The 25440-nt window shown below is 39.2% G+C and overlaps 1 long non-coding RNA gene and 1 pseudogene across 1 annotated transcript in view; both read right to left on the bottom strand.

Moving 5' to 3' along the window:
* The window catches only part of LOC148900995 (uncharacterized), a 119906-nt gene that overhangs the window by 27269 nt on the left and 67197 nt on the right, over positions 1 to 25440 (bottom strand). Inside the window, exon 2 of the long non-coding RNA XR_016114377.1 lies at positions 279 to 373. This is a non-coding gene — a long non-coding RNA (uncharacterized LOC148900995). The remainder of the gene's footprint in view (positions 1 to 278; positions 374 to 25440) is intronic.
* LOC148900996 (uncharacterized) lies at positions 17957 to 23416 on the bottom strand (annotated as a pseudogene).

Raw genomic sequence — 25440 nt, 5'->3', positions numbered from 1 at the left:
GATGGATACCTGAATAAATAAATAATTGCATGCGCGAACGACTGAATGAATACAAAATAAACATGACAAATAAATACATAAACAAACAGTCCATTCAGGGCTTTAAAATCTTCCCTTTTTCTGCATACTCAGGCTGCGCCATCTGTGGCCAGTCACCGCATTATGTAATCAACGGGGCGCTCTTTATTAGACGCGGCGGCTTGATGGATTGATGTGTGTGTGGGTGTTTGTTTGTGTGTGTCTGCATATAATTACGCAGCGTCGTAAGGATTACTCACCGCCTCACTTTTGTTTACAGTAGCGCAGTTTCCGTCTGACGTTCAGCAGAAAAGGAAACATGTATCTGGCCAACAGTCATTTTGTGGAAAGTCGGCTGAAAAAGAGGAAACACATTCACAACACGCCGTTTGAATTTGGAATGCTTTCAGAATACCCAAAGAAAACCCACGCAGGCATGTATAAAGATCATTCGATTGGAGAGGCAGACAGTTTCTTTCACTTGGTGCTCAGCGTTCAATTATGCGTTCAATTTACTTGTTATACAATGTATTTCGAATGTGAGGGGGAACCGGAGTACCCGGAGAAAAGCCACGGGGGCATGATAAGAGAACATTCAATTTCCGAAGCTGAATTAGCACCTTCCACACAGTGCTCAATGTCCAATTATGTGTTCAATTAATTTGTCATGCCATGTCTGGAATGTGAGAGGGAACCGGAATACCTGAAGAAAACCCATGCAGGCATGAATAAAGCTCATTCAGTTTTAGAGGCTGATATAGTTTCTTCCAATTGGTGCTCAGCGTTCAATTATGTGTTCAATTTACTTGCCATACAATGTATTTCGAATATGAGAGGGAACCGGAGTACCCGGAGAAAAGCCACGGGGGCATGATAAGAGAACATTCAATTTCCGAAGCTGAACTAGCACCTTCCACACAGTGCTCAATGTCCAATTATGTGTTCAATTAATTTGACATGCAATGTCTGGAATGTGTGAGGGATTCAGAGTACCCGAAGAAAACCCATGCAGGCATGAATAAAGATAAATCAGTTTTAGAGGCAGAAATGGGTTCTTGCACTTGGTGCTCACTCAGTATTCAATTATGTGTTCAATTAACTTGCCATACAATGCCTTTCGAATGTGAGAGGGAACCGGAGTACCCGCAGAAAACCCATGGGGCGTGATAAGAGATTATTCAATTTTGAAAGCTGAATTAGTTTATTCCACACAGTGCTCAATGTTCAATTACGTGTTCAATTAATTTGACATGCAATATCTAGAATGCGAGAGGGAACCGGAGTACCCAGAGAAAACCCACGGGGGCATGATAAGAGATGAAATGATTTTGGAAACTGAATTTGTTTCTTCCGCTCTGTGCTCAATGTTCAATTATGTGTTCAATTAACTTGCCATACAATGTCTTTCGAATGTGAGAGGGAACCGGTGTACCCGAAGAAAACCCATTCAGGCATGAATAAAGATAAATCCGTTTTAGAGGCAGAAATGGTTTCTTCCACTTGGTGCTCAGAGTTCATTAATGTGTTCAATTAACTTGTCTTTCGAATGTGAGAGAATACCCAAAGAAAACCCGCATCCCAAGCGGGCATGAATAACACTGACACGTCCTTTTTCCGATATTTATTAACGAGATTTTATAAAATAAGACATTAAAAAAAACCATCAATAGATGTGACTTAGCGAGCATCAAAGAAAAGTGCCAAACGCTTTTTTTTCTTCTCAATTCCAGGAAGAGCTTTGGTTGATCTTTTATTTCTTTGATATAAAAGTGACCTTCCTCCCACGCATTCTCATACGGACGATTTAATTTGCGGCATCGCGATCATTCTAGCTTTGATTTCTGCTCACTTTAAAATAAAATAAAATAATTATTCCTGAGAATGGCTCAAAATACCCGCACTTCTTAACTCATTCACTGCCATTCCCGAATTTAATTGGGAATTGAAAATATGACATAGAGCGCGATTCCCGAATTTCGATAAGATGGTTTCTGCCGCCGTCATCTGTACTTCTTTGAAGGTGTCGGACGTTTCGCTTCTTATCCGAGAGGCTTCGTCAGCGAACTAAAAGCTAGCAAGCACTCATTCGACGACAATGAGGTTTAAAATCTTAGCGAAAGAAAAATAGATGGTTTCAAGGGGTTGTTATTATTATTATTATTTTATCATTATTATTATTTTATTATCATTATTATTTTATTATCATTATTATTTTATCATTATTATTATGTTATTATTATTATTATTTTACAGTAAAGTCTCGTTATATCGATATCGGATATATCGATAGTCCCGGTTATATCGATATTTTTTCGGACTCCCTTGAATATCGATATAACGAGACTTTACTATCATTATTATTTTATTATCATTATTATTATTATTTTATCATTATTATTATTTTGTCATTATTGTTATTTTTATCATTATTATTATTATTATTATTATTGTTATTATTATTATTTTATGATGATTATTATTTTATTATTGTTATCATTCTTATCATTATTTTATTATTATCAGTATTATTTTATCAGTATTATTTTATCAGTATTATTTTATCAGTATTATTATTATTATTAATAATAATAATAATAATTTTATTTTATCATTAATACTTTATCATTATTATTATTATTACTATTACTAATATTTTATTATTATTATTATTATTATTGTTATTAAAATATACTGCTGTTCCTGTTAACATGTATTTTTTGCATCCGTTTGTGCAAAGACTTCACATTTTAAAAAGTGCATTCTGGTCAATGCATGAAGTTATTTGGATTAATTGCACTTGTTTAACGTTCACGCATTTTATTCGACTTTGTGCCTTTAATTATTTCCACCCTTCCCGAACATTCGATACACATTTAAATGCAATCAGTAAGTAGTTTTTATGTTAAATGCATTGGTATTGTTCTGCCTCCACCGCCACCCCCAAAAAAAAAAAAAAATCAAACTCAATAAAAACAGGGTTTTGGAGTCCAAAAAAGTGTTGCGAAAACACTTCAATCAAGGTCAACCGCCTACAAAAATTAATTTAAAAAAACTCAACTAATGTGAGGGAGACAAACAGAGACAAACAACTCACGTCCATAATTAGGGACAATTTTGAGTGTCCCATTAACATGCCATGCATGTTTTTGGAAGAAACCAGAATACCCAGAGAAAACCCACGCTGCCTGACGGACTAGTTTTCGGCGGATGAACACCAAAACCACATGGTCGAATAGCGCCACGGTGGCTGGCGGACTAGTTTTTGTCACCCCTTTTCTTTGAGTGCAGACATGGTTTGTTATTGAGGATACTTTTGCTGTTATGGGACCAAAAAAGACCCTCGCACAGGCTCGTGTTAAGCCGAGGAGGACACAAAAGAAAATGATGGTCGAGCAGAAGAAGGAGATCACCATTTCGAGTGCCCCATTAACCTACCATGCATGTTTTGGGGAATTTGGGAAGAAATATACCCGGAGAAAACCCACGCATGGCCGGGGGAACATGTACATTTCCACATAGGAAAAGCAGAAGCCAGGATCGAACCCACGAACTCTGTACTATGAGGTTAACGAGCTAACCACAAATCCACCGGGTTGCCGCTTTTAGCTTCAATCAAAAAAATAAACTATCTGCTATCCCTGATCCACTGCTGAAAAGGACGCTTTGATCCTTCTTCTTTCATCTAGAACTGCTTCATGTCACAAAGAGGGAACAGAAAGTGCTGAAGTTATTTTGTTTTGTTTTTTTTTTTTACTTTAAGATGGCGCCAGGAGAGTGGCTGCCTCTCCAGCAGTTCCTGTATTTTGTTTTTCTACTTCTTTCTTTCCTTTCCTCTTTCTTTCATAACTTTGCCGCTGTGTTATTTCCGGGTCGAGTGAACGCTGGCGCGAATGGCTGCCGCTGCTCACCCGCACAAAAAAAAAACTGACTGTCAAGTGTCCTTGAAAGTTTTGAAAGGCGCTTAGAAATTAAATGTATTATTATGGTCTTGGTCTTATTATTATTATTATTATTATTACATGACATCATCGGTAAAACGATACAACGAGATGGTCAGCATTTGTAATTATCAGCAAAAGATACAACATACGCTAGCGCTAGCCTGCTGATGGGGACAGTTTTCCCCTTGAACGAGCCGAAGGCCCGGGGGACACCATTACCCCCTGCTGATGAGGGCTATTTCTCATTCCCGGACGCTCACTACGTAGCCATTAGCGTGCGCGCTATCGACCTGCCAAGAGGTCCTTTGCGCTCATGGGGAAACACCTGCGGGTCAAATCAACTCAACGTCTCAACGTCCCTCGAGCCTCTCGCGGTCCTCGCTAACCCTCGTCAGCTAGCCATTCGGTAACGGGGAGCGGGGGAAAGCGCTCAAATACGCTATCTATTAGGTAGCTATCGACGTAGCGATCTATTAGCTATATCCTGTGACTGTAAAGTGACCTTGAGAGTTTTGAAAGGCGCTGATAAATAAAATGTAAAATTATTATTATATGGCTATATGGCTATCTAACTAACTATCTATTAACTATCTATTAGCTAGTTAGTTAGCTTTCTATCTATTTGAGTTACTTCTAGGTTGACTGAACGCTGGCGCGTGTGGCTGCCGCTGCTGACCCAAAGAAAAACCTCCCCTGTGATTGTAAAGTGACCTTGAGAGTTTTGAAAGGCACTGATAAATGTATTATTATTATTAATTATTATTATTATTATTATTATCATCTCGCTATCTAGCTGGCTAGCTGTCTGTTTGCTATCTATTAGCTGTCTTGCTGGCTATCTAGCTATCTAGCTGGGTATATATTAGCTACTAGCTGGCTATTAGCTATCTATCTGGCTAGCTATCTAGCTGGCTAGCTATTATTTTATATATATCTATATATTAGCTAGATTTATATCTATTTAAGTTATTCCCAGGTTATCTAGCTAGCTACCTAGCTAGTTCTCTGTTTGCTATCTATTAGCTGTCTTACTGGCTATCTAGCTGGCTTTATATTAGCTATCTGGCAGCTATTAGCTATCTATCTGGCTAATTATCTAGCTGGCTAGCTATTAGTTATATATTAGCTAGCTTTCTATTTATTTGAGTTACCTCCGAGTTATCTAACTGTATGGCTGGCTATCTAGCTATCTAGCTATTATCTAGCTTTCTATCTATTTGAGTTATTTCCAAGTTGAGAGGGGGTTAATGAGGGTTTTTTTGTTTTTTTTTCGTGAGTGAAGCAACATATTTACAAGGGTTCGGATTTTTCTCCATGCAGTGAATAATTTGCAATTATTTCCATCGCGGCGTGTCAACAAGCTCAAAGATGAAGGGAGGCGGGGGGGGGAGGGGGAAGGGTGTACTCTGTATTGCTTAGCGCGCCGCCGAAGCTAATATGGAACTAAACCAAGTTGGCGCTGAAACACTTGCCAATTACAAACTCTGCACGGCTGAAGGTCGTACCACCAGGCGATCGCCCATCGATCGAAATATCGGATATTCGGCAGATGTAACATGAATAGAGAGTTTTAGTGAGTTTTTTTTTTTTTTTTTTTTTTTTTTACTTTAAAGGACAACCGACGTCTCCGGACAAGTTGTGTCCATAATTTGTAAAATGGCTTCAAATGACTTCTACTGAGCGTATTTGACAAAGATTCCACCGCATACAGCTATATTTTATTTATTTTAAGACTCACGCTGAATATTCCGGAAGTCTTGTTTTTGAGTTGGTGACGAGTCCGTACGTGACGTCACTGAAGGAACCCTGACCGAAAAAAAGACACATTGTAGCAGTCCTTCCCTCACGTCAATGTATTTTGCTGTACTTGTTTGGTCTGAAAACTTCATGTAGGACCAAAAAGAGGCGGAGCTTGGACGCCATTTTCTGCCTCTTTTTGGTGCGACATTTCCCACCCCCAGATACCTCAAAATGGCACGGAATACATTCTTTAATCTATTGCAAACATGTATGCTTTCCTCTTCAGAACTATTTGAATCATATTCATAACTGGATATTTTGGGGTATTTTAGATGCTATCAAACGTTTTTCTGATGTCAGTTCGGAAACAAACGAGTGATGTCGGTTGTCCTTTAAATTCTTAGCCTGAAATGCACCTGTGTGGTAATACCGGCTTCCAACATGCTTTCCTAATCATCCATTCATTCAGGGAGGAGGTGGGGGGGTGGCTTTGTTTTACTTGTCAAGCCATCTGCATCCCATTAGAAAAATAAAGGCTTCGTTAGCATAAATGTTTTGCTCAGCTAAAACGCATTCACAGGCCCTGGAATGAACACTTGAAGTCAGAAGGCCAAATAGCATATTTGTAAGCAGTTAGGTGCCATCTGTTATATGTGCACACACACACACACACACACACACACACACACACACACACACGCACGCACGCACGCACGCACGCACGCACGCACGCACACACACAGGCACACGCACACTGCATTCAATCAAAGAGTAAATTACATTTATAAAACTCATCTTAAAAGTTATTTTTCTTCTTTGGCTTTTGACTCAGCATGAGACGTGATTTATAGTTTTACAGATTTTATGTATTTATTTTTTTGCTTTCTACTGTTATTTATTTATTTATTTATCTGTTTATTTTTTTATTCGCCCATCTATTTATTTATGAATTGATTTGTTTCTTTAATTATTCATTTATGTGTTTTTCTGTATTTATGTATTCATCAGAATCAGAATCATCTTTATAGGTGTTTGTTTATTTTTATTTATTTATCTATTTATTTATTTGTCTGTTTATTTATTTATTCGTCCATCTATTTATGTATTTATTTATTCTTTTTTATTTAATTATTCAATCGTGTATTTTAGGTATTCTTTATTTATTCATGTATGTACGTATTTATTTATGTATTTATTCATTCATGTGTTTGTTATTTATTTATTTGTATTTATTCATTTGTTTCATTAATTATTGATGTGTGTATTTGGAGGTACAGTAAAGTCTTGTTATATCGATAGTACTGCTTATTACGATACTATTTCTATGAACGCAAGGACAAAATTTACATGCCGCAGGATCGGATATATCGATAGTCCCGGTTATATCGATATTTTTTTCCACTCCCGAGAATATCGATATAACGAGACTTTACTGTATTTATTTATGTATGTAAGTATTTATTTATGTATTTATTTAGTTAGGTTTTTTTCTAGGTATGTCTATATGTGTTTGTTTGCTTATTTATTATGTGTTTATTTTTTGGTTCCATATACAACACTTGGTGTACAGCAATGGTTGTTTTAAAAGTACAGACACAGACACACACACACACACACACACAGTCTTTGAATAAATCATCGAAGGATTTCTTTTATTCCAGATAAACTTTTTTTTTCAGCAGTCATGAAATAAGAACTTTAAAAAAAAAAAGACTGCCCTAATTCTCACCACATTCAAACAGGTGGAGACTAGCATTCCTTCACAAATATTTTGCCTGTGATTGCAATAGAAGAGGTGGAAAAACTGTTGATTTGGATTAACGAAGAGCAGCTAGTAGGGGACAGTGTGAGTGAGGGTATTACCTCCGAGAAAGAATGGCAACTACACTCGGATATCATCAAGAGGCAACTACATCAACGACCATCACAAAGGTAAATAAAAATCAATTACAATACCATAGCACATTTATTATACATAAAATAAGGTATATTTTGTGTAGTTTTAAGGCTTATTTAGTAGAAAAGTATGTTTTATGGGGACCTGGGAACGGATTATTCTCATTTTTTATGGTTTCCTATCAGAAATGAATGTTTGGAAGACACACTTTTCGCCTTACACACACTTTCTGGGAACCAATTAAGTTCGTAAGCTTAGGTATCACAGTACAGATGACGGCTGAAGAAACCTCTTCATCGATGGACCACACCTGTACGACTGAGAGCTTTACACAAATTTAAAAAAAATGTGTTTCTTTCAAAAAAAACATTCCCAACATTTTACAATAAGTGCTCGAACGGAGAATAGTCAGAGCCCGGATGACATGTTGGAGTGCACTAATAATAATAATAATAATAATAATAATAATACATTTCTAAGCGCCTTTCAAAACTCTCAAGGTCACTTTACAGTCACAGGATGAGCTTTTCTGTGGGTGAGTAGCGGCAGCTATACGGGCCAGCGTTCACGCAACCCAGAAGTAACTCAAATAGATAGAAGGCTAGCTGGCTAATATATAGCTAGCTAGATAGCTCGTTGCGATAAGTTCATTCTGTCTCCTTATTATCTGTTACAAATGAGCTAGATAGCTACTTAGCTAATAGATAAAAAGCTATATATCTTGTTGTTGTTTTTTAATTCAAGAAGCTACGTAGGGACTTGAGTCATTAAACGCCTGCCTCTGCCAATCCACTTTAGCTGAAGAGAACTTCAGCCTGGCCGAGTGGTTCTCAGGGGTTGTTAAGACAAACAGCTTGAGGCTCTCGAAACGTGTACACACTGTTTCTCGGCTTCTTCAATAGCCTGATTATTTTCATGTTGAAATGTGGGGGGGGGGGGGAATAGAAAAGTGAGCAGGCAAAAAAAGGTGGTCACTTGTCAATGGGAAAGAACCGAAGGACTTCTCGACTCAATCAGAGTCATTTAAAGGACAAGCGACACCATTTTTTTTGCTTCCTAACTGACATCAGAAAAACGTTGTATAGCATCTAAAATACCCCAAACTCGCAGACTGATATTTTTAGTCAAATGCAAAAACACCAATAAAAATGACTTCAAGTGCCCCAAAACTGCCACAAAATGAGCTTGTAACTGGGCAGATTCAGAAAGTCCCGCCCCCTTGTCGGTGACGTCACAACAGGATACTCCTTCACAAACTGCCTTGCTCCAGAATCAAAACAATGGCTTCAGAGAGTTCAGATTCTGAAAAAGATCCTTTCTTGTTACTCATCCAGTTGTGAATATGATTCAAATAGTTCTGAAGAGGAAAGCATACATGTTTGCAATCCATTAAAGAAGTCCTTCCGTATCAATTCGAGCCGTCTGGACTCAAATGTAGCGCCCAGAAAATGCAACAACAACAACAACAACAATAATAATAATAATACATTTCATTTCATTTCTAAGCCATTTTCAAAACTCTCAAGGACAATTTACAGTGACGGATAAGAACTTTTTTTGTGTGCAAGTGAGCAGCGGCAACCATTTGCGCCAGCGTTCACTCTACCCGAAAGTAACACAACAGCAAAGTTATGAAAGGAAGAGGAAAGGAAATAAAGAAGTCAAAAAACAAAATCCAGGTCACATCCGATTTACAACCGGTGCGAGTTACAACCATCCGCACTTACGACCATGACTGCCAGACCCTTTTATTTTTATTCTACGGCGTGTTTGCGATGCATTTGATAGAATAAAGAATCGAGATGTTCCTTCTCTCAGCATTGTATAATAACTAGTTTTTTTTTATAGCTGTCAAAGGACCATATGTAGCGTTGTGGCTGCGTTGCCAGATGCGCTCAACATTCAGCATGCCTCATTTATCTTCTATTACCTCTATATCCTCATTCATCTTCTTCATTTATTCATCTAACAGAGAAGATTACAGCATTGCACAAAATGAGGATACTTTTAGCTAGCTAGCTAGCTTTCTATCTGAGTTATTCCAGGTTGAGTGAACACTTGTATAGCGCTTTAACAGCTGAAGCTGGAACAAAGCGCTAACATGGGGAAAAAAAGGTAAATGCTACCACCTTGTGCAAGGGAAAAAACATTGCCAGAGGTCTGACCAGCGCTTTATCGATACCCAAACATGAAAAAATAAAACCCGAACAACAGGAATGGCGCTCTATGTCATATTTTCGATTCTGGAATAAATTCGTGAATGGCAATGGATGAGTTAATTTTCCTTTCAGGTATGAATCAAATATATTTGCATCTTTCTATGAATGCTGTATTTTTTTTATTTGAAAATGCATACTGCAAATTATGACAGTCGATCATTATCGGCTTTAGATCTCATGGAAAAAAACGGTTGGTCTTTTCAAGGAAAGAATGGTGCATCTGCATGAGTGTGTTTTGCCACTTAGTGGAACTTCAAAGCCAACGACATCTCCATCCCATAATTGCTTTCTTTCATCCACCGTGAAAGGGGAAAAAAAGGTAAATGCGGACGCTCGCGCGTGGGCTGACGCTTCAAGCCTGAAGAAATAAATACCTCATGTGCACTTTCAACTTTTACTCACTCGCCCATCGGGAGGATTCTTCTTTCTCTCTACGAGAAGTCCAAGATGGCTCCCGAGTAGGCAGCCATCTTGCTTTTTTGTTGTTGTTTTTGTGTTTTTTTTGTCACTTTGTGTTGTTGTGTGTTGTGTGGAATGACATTCACCAAGGAGGAGACTGTGCTGAGCAGTTGCGTCTTTTCGGCATCACAAATATGCCAGCACTGTTTTTGATAGGGAAGAATATCAGTGCCGTTTTGATTGTCATTGGCAGCACTGTTTTTGATAGGGAAGAATGTTGGTGCCATTTGACTGTCATTATCAGCACCGTTTTTGATTGAGAGGAACGTCGGGCCCATTTTGACTGTCACTGCCAGCACCGTTTTTGATTGGGAGGAATGTCAGTGCCATTTTGACTGTCATTGCCAGAACTGTTTTTGATAGGGAAGAATGTCTGTGCCATTTTGATTGTCATTGGCAGCACTGTTTTTGATAGGGAAGAATGTCTGTGCCATTTTGACTGTCACTGCCAGCACCGTTTTTGATTGGGAGGAATGTCAGTGCCATTTTGACTGTCATTGCCAGAACTGTTTTTGATAGGGAAGAATGTCTGTGCCATTTTGATTGTCATTGGCAGCACTGTTTTTGATAGGGAAGAATGTCTGTGCCATTTTGACTGTCATTGCCAGAACTGTTTTTGATAGGGAAGAATGTCTGTGCCATTTTGACTGTCATTACCAGCACCGTTTTTGATTGGGAGGAATGTCGGTGCCATTTGACTGTCATTACCAGCACTGTTTTTGATTGGGAGGAACGTCGGGCCCATTTTGACTGTCATTACCAGCACCGTTTTTGATTGAGAGGAATGTCGGGCACATTTTGACTGTCACTGCCAGCACCGTTTTTGATTGGGAGGAATGTCGGTGCCATTTGACTGTCATTACCAGCACTGTTTTTGATTGGGAGGAATGTCGGTGGCATTTGATTGTCATTGCCAGCACAGTTTTTGATTGGAAGGAATGTCAATGTAATTTTGAAACTGATTTCCATTACCATTTTTGATTGGGAGGTATCACCTCATAAGCATAACTAAGCCTATGTGGTCTAAGATTTTCTGTTGTAATAATCCAAATTATACATCACCCCACCATGGTGATTTAGTGAAGGGTTTTGCTGTTCTATGAAAATAGCTTATTTTACTCCCCTGTCAAACCATCTATGGTCTTTCGCTAAGATTTTAACCGCGCTGTCGTCAAATGAGTGGTTGCTAGCTTTTAGGTGCATATGTACTGCAGATTGAGGCCCACGCGTATTATCCCTGCCATGTTGATAAAGTCTTCTTTTTTTGAGAATTTGTTTAGTCTCCCCAATGTATTGCTCTTTACAATGTATTGGATAAACTACATGACTTTGTTTTTCATTTGGCAGCCTATCTTTTGGATGCCTTAAAGTGTTTATCGGTTATTTAGGCAGCTCAAACTTAAGGCCTTCGCCTAGCGTTGGATATCATCGCACATTATATGAGCCGCCGCATCTATTTCTTTTTTTTTTTCCAGTGGCTTGACATTGTCGGGAGATGTGCGTGTGGCGCCACATCAATCAAACTGACTATACAATGGACCTGAAATGGGTGAGGGGGAATACAAGTAGCATGCGCGTTGTCCTCGTACACTTAACACACACACACACACACACACACACACACACACACACACACACACACACACACGCACACACACACACACACACACACACACACACACACACGCATAAAACATGCAAATGTTCTCATTCCTCCTTGGCTCATTTTCTCCAGTATGTCTGATATTTGTCAACTCTTCAGACATTTTCATTGGCTCACTGTCATGTGAGCAACTCGTGATGTCACAGAAACAAAAATCTTTGACAGGCATTGAACTCATTCACTGCCATTCCCGAATTTATTCGGGAATTGAAAATATGACATAAAGCTGCCCATCTTTAAAAATCCGTCTCAAAACTCACTTGTACTCTTTGGCATTTCGACATTGATCTTGGTTTTACTTTTACTCTAATAGATAGAAAGCTAGCTAGCTAGCCAATCGATAGCTAATAGCTAGCTAGCTAGATAGCTAGCCAGCAAACCAGATAGCTATATAGCCAATAGATAGCTAGCTAGATAGCCGGCCAGGGAGATAGATAGCAAAACGATGGCAAATAGCTAGCTAGCGAGATTGCTAGCCAGATAGCTGGATAGCTAGATGAATAAATGAAGAAATACTCACATTAAATGCGCTTTTGCAACAGCTGAATGTGGAAAAAAGCATGGGAAAAAAGGCAAATGCTTCCCCCTCGTGGAAGGAAAAAAACGTTGCCAGAGATCTGGCTAGCGCATTATCGGCACCCAAGCATAAAACAACAAAACCCAAACAAATTAGCGAATGGTGCTCCACGTCATATTTTCAATTCCCGAATAAATTTGTGAAAGGCAGTGAATGAGCTAAAAAACTAAATATCTAGCTAGCTAGCTATTAGCTAAGAAGCTATCTAGGTGGCTAGCAATCTAGCTAGCTATCTGTTGGCTATCTATTAACAATCTACGAGCTGGCTGGTTAGCTTTCTATATATTAACTTCCGGGTTGAGTGAACGCTGGCGCGTGTGGCTGCCGCCGCTCACCCACAGTTAAAACTTGTCCTGTGACTATAAGGTGACTTTGACAGTTTTGAAAGGCGCTTATAAATGAAATGTATTCTTATTCTTGTTCTTGTTCTTATTCTTATTCTTATTCTTGTTCTTATTCTTATTCTTATTCTTATTCTTATTCATGATGATGATTATGATCATTATTCTTATTCTTGTTATTATCACTATTATCACTATTATTATTATTATTATTATTATTACTTACTCCCTATTGTTTACGAACGAGATACGTTCCGGATGTTCGGTCTTAATGTGAATTTGTTCGTAAGTTGCTTCAGTGCTATATCTTGTATGGAATGTATGTTTAAGGCTTATATAAGTATGTATAGGGTGTGTATAAGTAACCTGTATGAGTTTGTACTGAAAAATTAACATTTAATTAAAAAAAAAAAAATATATATATATATATACACATGTACAACTGGAGACAATACTATATATGTTACGACAAAAATGTTCGTCTGTACCGTTGTTCGTAACTCAAATGTTCCTAAGTAGGGCAGCGTCTCTACACACATATTGCATTATATAGCGCTTTAACAACAGCAACAATGCGCTAACCCAGGAAAAAGGGCAAATCTGCCCCCTTGTGAAAGAGAAAAAAAAAAACATTGCCAGATGTCTGGCCAGCGCTTGATCGGCACCCAAGCAAGGAAAAAAAATAAACCCGAACCAATTCGGGAATGATGCTCTGTCATATTTCCAAATCCTGAATAAATTTGTGAATGGCGGTGAATGAGTTAAGCTAATGATTTCCATTCCGCCCTGATAAATAATAAATAATATTATTATTATTAATAATAATAAAATAATGTATATTTTGTGTAGTATTAAGGCTTATTTAGTAGAAAATTATGTTTTATGGGGACCCGGGAACAGATTATTCCCATTTTAATGGTTTCCTATGGGAAATTATTTTTTGGAATACACACTTTTCACCGAACGCACTCTCTCTGGGAACCAATTAAGTTCGTAAGCCAAGGTATGACTGTATATACTTGTGTTTTGTTTTCGATTGCACAGATTCAGTATTTTTGAGTCACCAGCGTGCAGCCATGCACAGTACTCAAGCAGTGTCCTGCCCCAAAGGAAGGTCATGTCAACCAAGGCCACAGTTGACGCACGGCTCCGAGCTCTTCACACATCTGGAACCCCCCGTTCCCCTGCAAACCCCCCACTACCTCCCCCTGCGCGCTGGTTCCCACAGGCCGAATTGCCCTCGCCTATGGACATGGCTATGTCGTGGCAGCTGGGAACTACACATGTTTTTGTTTTTTTTTTCTCCTACCCTGTCAGCAAAAAGGTCAGGAGGGTTCCACTATGCTAACCGTCAGGGACGTTTGCGCTAAGACTAAATCACCAAAACACGCTAGGCTAATATCTTTTTTGTATCATGTATTATTTCACAGATATGTCAGTATTGTCGTCGGTAGCTGAACAATAAACGACCACGAGGGAGACGTTGATCCCGTTTTGAGAATGGGTACCACGGCATCTGTTTGCCATATAGCAACACTAGCAAAGAGGCTAGCCGTGACTTGCGTCCAGTAAAATGGCTTCAAATGACTTCTACTGAGCGCATTTGACAAAGATTCCACTGCATATAGCTATATTTTACATTTTAAGTCTCTCGTTGAATATTCAGGAAGTCTTGTTTTTGAGTTGGTGACGATGCCTGATGTGACGTGACGTCACAGAGTGAACGCCCCTGACCGAGAAAGCGACACACAATGCATTTTGGGTACTTTGTTTCGTCTGAAAACACAGTGTTGATGGTGAAATTAGAAGGAAAACACAAATAACGTGATTGCGAATCGTTATGTGTTGCACCAAGACTACTATTTGATAATAGTTGATACAAATTCCCAGCAGACAAATCGGCCCATTTCCAACGGAGCTTGGGCGCCATCTTGTGCATTTTCTGGGACGCTACACTGCTGTCATTGACGACTAAAATTGATACAGAATGACTTCTTTAATCGATTGCAAACATTCATGCTTTCCTCTTCAGAACTATTTGAATTCATATTCATAACTGGATGAGTAACAAGAAAAGATTTTTTTTTCTGAATCTGAGCTCTCGGAAGCCATTGTTTTGATTCTGGACCCAGGCAGTTTGTAGAGGAGTATCCTGGCGTGACGTCACGAACAAGGGGGCGGGGCCTTCTGAAACTCGCAATTTCCGGGGTCATTTTGAAGTAGTTTTGGGCCACTTTAAGTCATTTTTTACGTGTTTTGGATTTGACTAAAAATATCAGCCTGCGTGTTTTGGGTATTTTAGATGCTATAAAACGTTTTTATGATGTCAGTTAGGAAACAAAAAAATGGTGTCTGTTGTCCTTTAAAAGAAAAATACAGCTTGACGTTTTAGATAGGTAAGGGCATTCATTAGCTTAGCATATTTAGCTCATTGGCTGTCATTCCCAAATTTATTCGGGAATTGAAAAATTTGTTGGGGTTTTGTTTTTTCATGGTAGGGTGACGATAAAGCGCTGGACGGACCAAAGGCAATGTTTTCCCTTCCAAGAAGAACGTGCAGTATTTGCCTTTTATAATAATAATAATAATAATAATAATAATAATAATAATAAATGTAATTTCTTAGCGCCTTTAAAAACTCTCAATAACTTTTTTTGTGCACGTGAGCAGCGGTAGCCATTCGCGCCAGCGTTCATTCTACGAAGCAACACAGCAAAGTTATGAAAGGAAAGGAAAGAAAGAAGTAGAAAAACAAAATGTTGTCAATGTTAGCGCTTTGTTCCAGCTTCAGCTGTTGTTAAAGCGCTATATAAACCAATATGGATGTATTGCATTGTATTTTGGTGCCCCCATTTTAAGCTCGTATAACTTCAGACACATATAATTTAGGAATTAACAGTTTTTTTTCCTAATGAAAGGAGAGAGTCTAAGTTTTCTAACACTGTATTGAATTTTTTTGTCATCCTAAAACTCAATATTCTGTAAGTCCTGGAATTCAAATGACAATGACAAAAACCCTGGCATTGGTTGACATACTAAAAAAAATACATTCATTAAAAATTAAACAAATGCGTCATCAGAGTAGATTTTTTTGAGTCTTCATGAGAAACATGAACATTAGTAATCGAGTCACTGTGATAATGAATCATTCACTGCCAGACATGCAAAAAAGGGTGAACTCCAGTGCCAGGGTTTTTGTCATTGTCACTCTAATTCCAGGACAAACAGAATATTGAGTTTGAAGAGTACACAAACATTCAATGCAGCGTAAGAAACCTTAAACTCTCTTCTTTTGTCAGAAAAAAATAGTTAATTCCTAAATGATATGGGTCTGGAGTTATATGAGCTTGAAATGGGGGTGCCTGTTCATAATACAATGCAATACATAGATATTGATTTAGATCAGGGGTGTCAAAGTCTTTTTTTACCGCAGGTCACATTGTAGTTACGGTTTCCTCTCGAGGCCGTTATGAATTTGGGGAAGCCATTAGAATGTTTAATTCCCTCCGCATATTACATATAGAGCGCACAACAAATTCATGAATAACTACTTTTCAAATCTGAAGTTACATTCAAAAATATGAAATTTTGGTTCGGATTTTAGCAAGTATCAGGGAATTTCACAAATTTGATTTGCTTTCGCAGGCCGAAAGAAATGATGTGGCGGGACGGATTTGGCCCCCGGGCCTTGACTTTGACACCTGTGGTTAAAATTGCATAGAGTGCATTTACAACAGCTGAAGCTGGAGCAAAGCGCTAACATGGAAAAAAAGGAAATGCTGCCCACTTGTGAAATAAATAAATACATAACTAGAGAAATAAATCAATAAATCAATAAATAAATACATACATACATAACTAGAGAAATAAATCAATAAATAAATCAATAAATAGTTCTTGTGGTTCTTGTTTCCTATGATGCTGAAAAAGGAGTGGAAAATTCCCCATTTTGCATGTGCCCACCGTCCTTACCGGCTTCTTTGCAAACAGCAGCAAGGTCGGCAGTGAATGAGTTAAAATGTTACCTGTATATGTACAACTCAAAAAGTTGTAAGTCAAGACGTGTTTTCCATGGAAATGCCCTAATCCGTTCCAAACCTTACCAAAATTCAGTCCTAAATGTTTTCTAAATCATGCACAACTGTCCATGTTTTTTTTTTATCTTCCTGTTGTGTTTATTATTTTGCTTTGTGTTCACAATAATGTGAAGCGTTTTTGTTACAGCTGTTGTGAAAGCGCTATATATAAAGTAGGATCCATTGTATATCCATATCAGAATCAGAATCATCTTTGTATATATGGCTATCTAGCTGGCTATATATTAGCTATCTATCTGGCTAGCTATCTAGCTATTAGCTATATATTAGCTATGGATCAGCTGAAATCCACCCACAAAAAAAACTTGGACAAAAACGCAGAAAGTTCCCAGCATGACTCAGCAGCAAACTAACTAATGGCCACTCACGCTGCGGTCGCGCTTTGCGAGCTGAATGTTAGGAGAATAGAAACAATTCAAAATGATCTGCATTTGCTATTAGCGTGTCGGGGGTGGGCGGAAGGGAGGCAGGGGAAAAAAAATGAACCCCAGCGAATAAATGGAACAATTAAACATAATGAAGTCACCTTAAATTGAAGCCATTACACAGCCGTTTGAGTTCATTACATTAAACGTCGAACTTTTCAGGCTACGTTCGCTCATCGTGACGCAGTTTGGAATCAAGATCCGACTCATCCAATTTGACTCTCTTTGTCTCCCTGGTGGATTTTGTAAATAACATCCAATCATTTACAATAAGTCCCCCCTACCCCCCAGAGATGAAAGTCATGTGATCATGGACTATTTTCGAAAACTAGCAATCAAAAATAACTAAAGAGACCAAAAGGCCGAAGTAAAATACAGTAAAGTCTCGTTATATCGATAGTACTGCTTATTACGATACTATTTCTATGAACGCAAGGAGAAAATTTACATGCCGCAGGATCGGATATATCGATAGTCCGGTTATATCGATATTTTTTCCCACTCCCGAGAATATCCATATAATGAGACTTTACTGTAATAATAATAATACAGTTTTATTTCAAGCGCCTTTCATTGCGCTCAAGGACACTTTGAAGGGTGCAGAACGAGTAAATAAAACAGAGCTATGACAGGAGTGAGCGTGTCGACAATGTCGTTGAGGTCCGAGTTGTAGCGGAAAACCAATTCGTCAGGGAAGGAGCTTGGGTCCAGAGATAGTGAGGCAAACATTGAAGCAAGAGAGTCCGGGTTGACGCCTTTGATGTTACGAAAGTTGATAACTGACAACAGAAAAACGTTTTATAGCATCTAAAATATCCAAAACATGCAGTATGATATTTTTAGTCAAATGCAAAACACCAATAAAAATGACTTCAAGTGTCCAAAATCTGCAAAAAAATGAACCCGGAAGTGGCCAGTTTCAGAAGGTCCCGCCCCCTTGGTCGTGTCACCTCAAGACGTATTGCCTTGCTGGAGAATCAAAACAATGGCTTCAGATTGGGAGAAGATGCTTTCTTGTTACTCATCCAGTTATGAATATGATTCAAATAGTTCTGAAGAGGAAAGCATACATGTTTGCAGTCGATGAGGCAACATTGGGGGGAAATGTATCACCAAAAACAGGCAGAAAATGGTGACAGAGCTCCGTTTAAGGAATTAATCCGCCCGTTTCCACAGGCGGATTAATTCCTTCCATGGAGCTTTGACACCCTCTTCTGCCTCTTTTTGGTGCAACACGAAGTTTTCAGACCAAACAAGTACAGCAAAATGCATTGATGTGATGGAAGGACTGCTACAATGTATCCTTTTTCGGTCAGGGGCGTTCCTTCAGTGACGTAACGTGAGGACTCGTCACCAACTCAAAAACAAGACTTCCGGAATATTCAGCGCAAGTCTTAAAACGTAAAATATAGTTATAAGCGGTGGAATCTTTATGAAATACGCTCAGTAGAAGTCATTTGAAGCCATTTTACAAGTTATGGACACAACTTCGAGACGTCGGTTGTCCTTTATGTCTCTCGGAATAATTATATTCGGTGAGAGAGAGGAGAGGTGGGTGAGAGTCGTATAAAATTTGTTTAAAAAGTCACAGTGTGGTTTGGGGGGGGGGGGGTAGTAAATAGTGGGAATTGGACCAGAAATTTGCCATGCAATGCATTCCAATGAACACATTTTAGGGAGCAAGACTGGGAGGACTTTCCATCTGTCACGATCAAAAATAGCTAGGCCATCTCCTCAGTTAGAACGGCGAGGTTTGGGAATATACACAAATCCCGGAGGAGTAGAGTCATTTAGCTGCGAAAAGTCACCAGGAGTTTGCCACGTTTCGTTAAGGCAAAGAAAGTCAAGCTTACGGTCTTTGAGGATGTCCTGGATCAGATCACCCTTGCCAGTAAGCGAACTTTTAGTAAAAGACCCCTTTTTGACTCGACGTTAATACCCATCGAGTCAGCTTGGGGAAATATGCTGACATCAGGGCCCCTTCCTCGCCCTCTCGGTGAACACTTCATAAAAGGCGACTACGGGCGTAAATTTAGTGTACGCGGCCGTAAACAAAAGTGCCGCGGGGAAAAGTTTGGAGAGGTCAGCCAGGATAAGAGTTTCGGCCCGGAAGAACCTCCTGATGACGAATTGCTTTTGTTGGTCACCTTTCCGCTTCCTCTGCGGAGCCGTGATATGGATCGCGGAGGAAAAGATGGATACCGGATAAACGGAATCCGAAATATTCAATGTATATAAGCGTCTTTGGCCACAGATAAACAAAACACACAACGTCTTGGATGACCCCGTGAGGTGCTTTACCGAAGTCCGTCTTTTAACCGAAAGCACAGGTGTCAAAGTCAAGGCCCGGGGGCCAGATGTGGCCCGCCACATCATTTTACTCGGCCCGCGAAAGCAAATCAAGCATGTCAAGTTCCACAATGTGAAACAAATTTCCAAATTGTCAAAGGTAATTCACAAGGACAACAATGATTTTTGACTTCTGATTTTAAAAGTATCGTATTTTCCGGTGTATAAGGCCCACCCGAAAGCCTTCATTTTCTTCAAAAGATAACCCTGCGCAAAACATAACCATATACGCAGGTGCGTAGGTTAACGTATGTATGTATGTATGTATGTATGTATTTTATTCATTTTCTATTCTTTTTTCTATTTTATTTATTTATTTATTTATTTATTTATTATTATTAATTTATTGGGTTTATTTATGTATTATTTTTTGGGGGTTTATGTATTTATTTGTGTATTTATGTATTTGTGTATCTGTGTATTTCTGTATTTCTGTATCTATGTATTTATTTGTTCATTTATTTATGTATCGGTCAACAGAAACCTATGTTATAGGAATTTGCTCATGCTTGCTCGACAGATGCCCAGCTCCGCAAAATGCCTTGAGCAATCACCATTTTGCGCTCGTTGTCATCCATCAGTGATAGCGAGATGGTAAACAGTCGCTAGTAGCCTATAAAGCATCCAGAAATTGAGGTGTGATGTTGATGATAACGGCTATGTGTCGTATATGCCATTTTCAAGCAGCCACATTTTCGCCGGCGCACGCTAGAACACGACATCTTGGGGAAAATACCCAGTTGGGGCTTTTGGGGGAATTTATTATCATTAGGAAGCTTTCAAGATGAAAACAAAATAAACATCAAACAAAAAAAAAGCTAATGTCTGTAGATCTGTCGTGCTTCAGTGTCCGGATTTTCTGTCTATTAACTATCTAACTAACTAGCTGGCTATCTAGCTAGCCATCTATTTCCTATCTATCAAGCTTGCTAGCTATTAGCCATATATCTATCTAGCTAGCTAGCTATTAATTAGCTATTAGCTAGCTAGCGTTCTATCTATTTGAGTTACTTCAGGGTTGAGTGAACGCTGGCGCGTGTGGCCGCCGCTGCTCACCCACAGAAAAAATGTATCATGTGACTGTAAAGTGACCTTGAGAGTTTTTAATTGCGCTTAGAAATGACAGTTATTATTATTATTATTATTATTATTATTATTATTATTATTATTATTATTATTATTTTAGGAAGGAGAAATGTTTTGTATCGTGAGTCTGTGTTTATTAAAAAGACACACTTAAACAAATGTAACCGGATGATGATAATGGATATAAATCAGAGTACTGCATTATACACAAGTACACAGAAGGAAAGTACAGAGAGATCTCAGCTTACGAACTTAATTGGTTCCCAGAAAGTGTGTCTAAGGCAAAAACTGTGTCTTCCAAACATTAATTTCCCATAAGAAACCATTAAAAATGAGAATAATCCGTTTTCAGGTCCCCATAAAACATAATTGTCAACTAAATAAGCCTTAAAACTACACAAAATATACCTTATTTTATGTACAATAAATGTGCTATTGTATTGTAATGAATTGTACTATTTAATAATAAAGTCATTTTATCGACCTTTGTGATGGTCGTTGATGTAGTTGCCTCTTGATGATATAATCTAATAATACCCTCACACACAATGCTTGAGACTGTTGCTTAGACAACACAGAAACACCCTCATGCCTAATGTCCTTGTTCTTAAAGATGGTAGCAATGGTTGACTTAGCGTAATGGTAGTGGGACGCTAAATCACACAAACGCACACCTCGTTCGTGTTTTTCCATGATCTCCTTCTTCTGCTCGACCGTCATTTTCTTTTGCGTCTTCTTCGTTTTAACACTTGCCCGTGGTGGGGTTTTTATCGGTCCCATAATAGCTAACATACTACACTCGATAACAAACCGCATCTGCACTCAATAAGGGTGTGGAAAACTAGTCTGCCAGCCACCGTGGCGCTCCGTGTGGTTTGGTTAATCCGCCGAAAACTAGTTCCTACGCCAAGATTATATTACCGCAAATTTAATGTTCGTAAAGCGAAGTTTGTGAGCTAAAGCATAATTGCAAAAGTGCTCCACTCGATAGCAAACCACATCTGCACTCAATAGGGGCGTGGAAAACTGGTCCGCCAGCCACCATGGATTAAAGATTATAGTCTCACGAATTAAATGTGAAAAGTTCGTGAGCTAAAGCGTTCGTAAGCCGATGTATAACTGTACACAGTTTTAGGTGTATTTGGTCGGACTTTACGGTCGTTAAAAACTTTGTAACCTGTTTGATGTGACAGTCACAGTTGCTGCAAAAGCGTTTTAAAAATGCTGGGGTGTGTTTCTCCGTAAATGTATATTTGTTGTCCGTAAAGATTTACTTTTTGGCAGCTACGGGCTGTGAGTGTGACAGAATCAAAAAGTATATAGATTTTTTTTTTTTTTTTTTTTTTTTTATCGCGGGTACTTGAAGGTTCAATCTTCTCTCATAAAGAACCAAGGTGGAAATAAAGCGTCTCGATGATGGATGAGTTTTCTGTCACGCAAAGGGCATTTTTCACCGATGTTCCGCTGACTGTTGTTTTGAGAAGCCGTTTTGATATACAAAATACGCACCGTCCTTCACGGCGACAGAATCGATCGTTTCTGGCTCTTGGGCCGGCCGGGCACGCGCTTGGTAAAACCATCAAATTCCATATTTGGGAACGACGGAGAAAGGCAGACGTTCTTGCACACTCACGCTGGAGTCGAAGGAAGCTGTTTGCGCTGTCTTTCCGAGTTTAGATCAACAGTGCGCTCGGAGGAAGAAGAGGCGCTGGGATATTGAAGATGCGACCTTGCCCTTTGCTGTCTATGCATTGTGCGAACTTCTTCACTAGTAACTTGGAGACCGACGGACAGATTTGATGGACGTACTGGACAATACCTGCCATCAGTATAATGGGACAATCAATCAATAAATAAATAAATAAATAAATGAATAAATCGGTCGGTTACTTCGTTGGTCGCTCGGTCAGTCCCGTCTGTTGGTTTGTCGGTCGGACCATCGGTCGCTCCGTCGGTCAGTCCATCGGTCAATCCATCATTCAGTCAGCCTGTTGGTCGGTCCGTCCGTCGGTCCGTCGGATCGGTCTGTGGTTCGGTCAATACATTGGTCGGTCCGTCGGTCTGTCCGTCGGTCCATCCGTCGGTTCGTCGTTCAGACCGTCGGTCCGTCATTCCATTGATTAGTCCATCGGTCAATCCATCGTTCGGTCAATCCATCGTTCGGTCAGTCTGTCGGTCGCTCCGTTCGTTCAGTCAGTACATTGGTCAGTCCGTCGGTCGGTCTGTCCGTCCATCCGTCGGTTCGTCGATCAGTCCGTCGCTCGATCCATCGGTCGCTCCATCGGTCAATCCATCGTTCGGTCAGTCTGTGGGCCGGTCCGTCCGTCCGTCCATCAGGCTCGTCGGTTCGTCGATCAGTCCGTCGCTCGGTCCGTCGGTCGCTCCATCGGTCAATCCATCGTTCGGTCAGTCGGTCTGTTGGTCGGTCCGTTTGTTCAGTCAGTACATTGGTCGGACTGTCGGTCAGTCTGTCCGTCCATCCGTCGGTTCGTCGATCAGTCCGTCGGTCGGTCCGTCTGTCTGTCCGTCCATCAGGCTCGTCAGTTCGTCGATCAGTCCGTCGCTCAGTCCGTCGCTCGGTCCGTCGGTCGCTCCATCGGTCAATCCATCGTTCGGTCAGTCTGTGGGCCGGTCCGTCCGTCCGTCGGTCCATTGATCGGTCTGTCGGTCGGTCCGTTTGTTCGGTCAGTACATCAGTCGCTCGGTCAGTCTGTTAGTCGGTCCGTCCGTCCGTCGATCAGTCCGTCGGTCGGTCCGTCGGTCGATCAGTCCGTCGGTCAGTCCGTCGTTCGGTAAGTACATCAGTCGGTCCGTCCATTTTATCTTGCTGAACATTTCCACTCACATGCTGTGACTTTGATACTCTGCACAAACACATTTTTAAAAAACTCAAAGCAGAGGACGTCCCCCTCCATCTACCTCCCCCCATGTTTTTGAAGAACACAGGTGTTGAATTATTGTAAAAATATAATAAAGTGGTATGATAAACAAATTTCGGATAATTGCTGACGGAATAAATTGCCAATAATAATTTACTATAGCAGTTTAGCTTGAGCGTTCCAGCAGTCATTATATTTCGTTTAATGTGAAAAGACAAAACATCACGACGCAATTAAATGTGTAACCGAATATTTTAATGTATTCAGATATTCTAATTCAGTTGTAGTGTCTTGGGTTAGTGGGGAGGTGGTGGAAGGGGTAGTAAAAGACAGAAAGATTACATTTCATGTCATGATTCTGCCCACTGTTGGATTTCCAATTTTGCCTTTGGCTACGAGAGCGTAGCATGCTGGCACTAAAGAGCTTTCACTCAGCGACTGAACCAATGGGGGTTTTTTTTTTTTTTTGTCTTGTTCCACTCACTCCAAAATGTGAAGAAAAAGCCATGCCGGCCGGATCAAATACTGTCTGTTCAATTTCGCCTTTGCCATTTCAATGCTTTGGGTTGAAAAAAATGAGTCATATTACAATAATAATAATAATAAATTAAAAAAAAATCACCATTCAAGTATACTTTAAAATGTTGGTGGGTTCGGAAGCAAATTTTAAAACACTGTGGTTATTATTTATATTTTTTTATTGATATATTTTGTTCATGTGTTTATTCATTTGTTCATTTTTCATGTATTTATTTATTCATGTTTTCATTTGTTTATTATTGATGTATTTATCAAAGAGCTTATTTATTTGCTTTTTATGTATTTCAGAATCAGAAAGCCTCTAATCGCCGCACAGTGGGGGAAAATATTTATGTATTTAGTAAACTGTGTATTTATGTATTTAGTTATTTATTTATTTAGCCATTTATTTATTTAACAATTCATTGTTTATTCACATTTTTCAATTATTAATGTATTAAATCATTTATTCGTTTGTTTATGATTGATATATTCATCTATGTGCTTATTTATTTATTTAATTGATTTATTTACTAATTGTATTTATTTATTTATTGTGTGTGTGTGTGTGTGTGTGTGTGTGTGTGTGTGTGTGTGTGTGTGTGTGTGTGTTTATATGTATTTATTTTTTTCATTTGTTTATTCATTCATTCATTCATTAGTTTATTTATTCATCCCACGGTTTGATCATCACATGAAAGACTGATGACAATACATAAAGGATCACTGTTAACAAGCTATCTAGCTAGCTATCTAATCTAGCTAGCTTTCTATGTATTTGCGTTACTTCCGGGTTGAGTGAATGCTAGCGCGTGTGGCTGCCGCTGCTCACCTACAGGAAAACTTATCCTGTGACTTTAAAGTGACCTTGAGACTTTTGAAAGGCGCTTAGAAATTAAATGTATTATTATAATAGCTATTTATTAGCTATCTATCTAGCGTTCTATCTATTCGTGTTACTTCCTGGTTGAGTGAACGCTAGCGCGTATGTCTGCCGCTGCTCGCACTCAGAATAACTTATCCTGTGACCTTAAGACTTTTGAAAGGTACTTAAGAATGAAATGTATTATTATTATAATAAAGTCATAAATTGTGGCAGTGAAGTGTTCAACTCTATGACTATTCCATATTTCCTGATTTATGATGATTTTTTTGCGACAAAATGATGGTTCCTCATCCCCCCACTCGAGAAGAAGCACGCGCCTTCATTCCTATCAAGGGAAATGCAGC

Source organism: Hippocampus bargibanti, linkage group LG03 (genome assembly GCF_051943395.1).
Source record: "Hippocampus bargibanti isolate YZ-2025 linkage group LG03, ASM5194339v1, whole genome shotgun sequence".
NCBI lineage: Eukaryota > Metazoa > Chordata > Actinopteri > Syngnathiformes > Syngnathidae > Hippocampus > Hippocampus bargibanti.
Note: the sequence above shows the minus strand (reverse complement) of the source record. Positions and strands in the feature narration are given on the sequence as shown.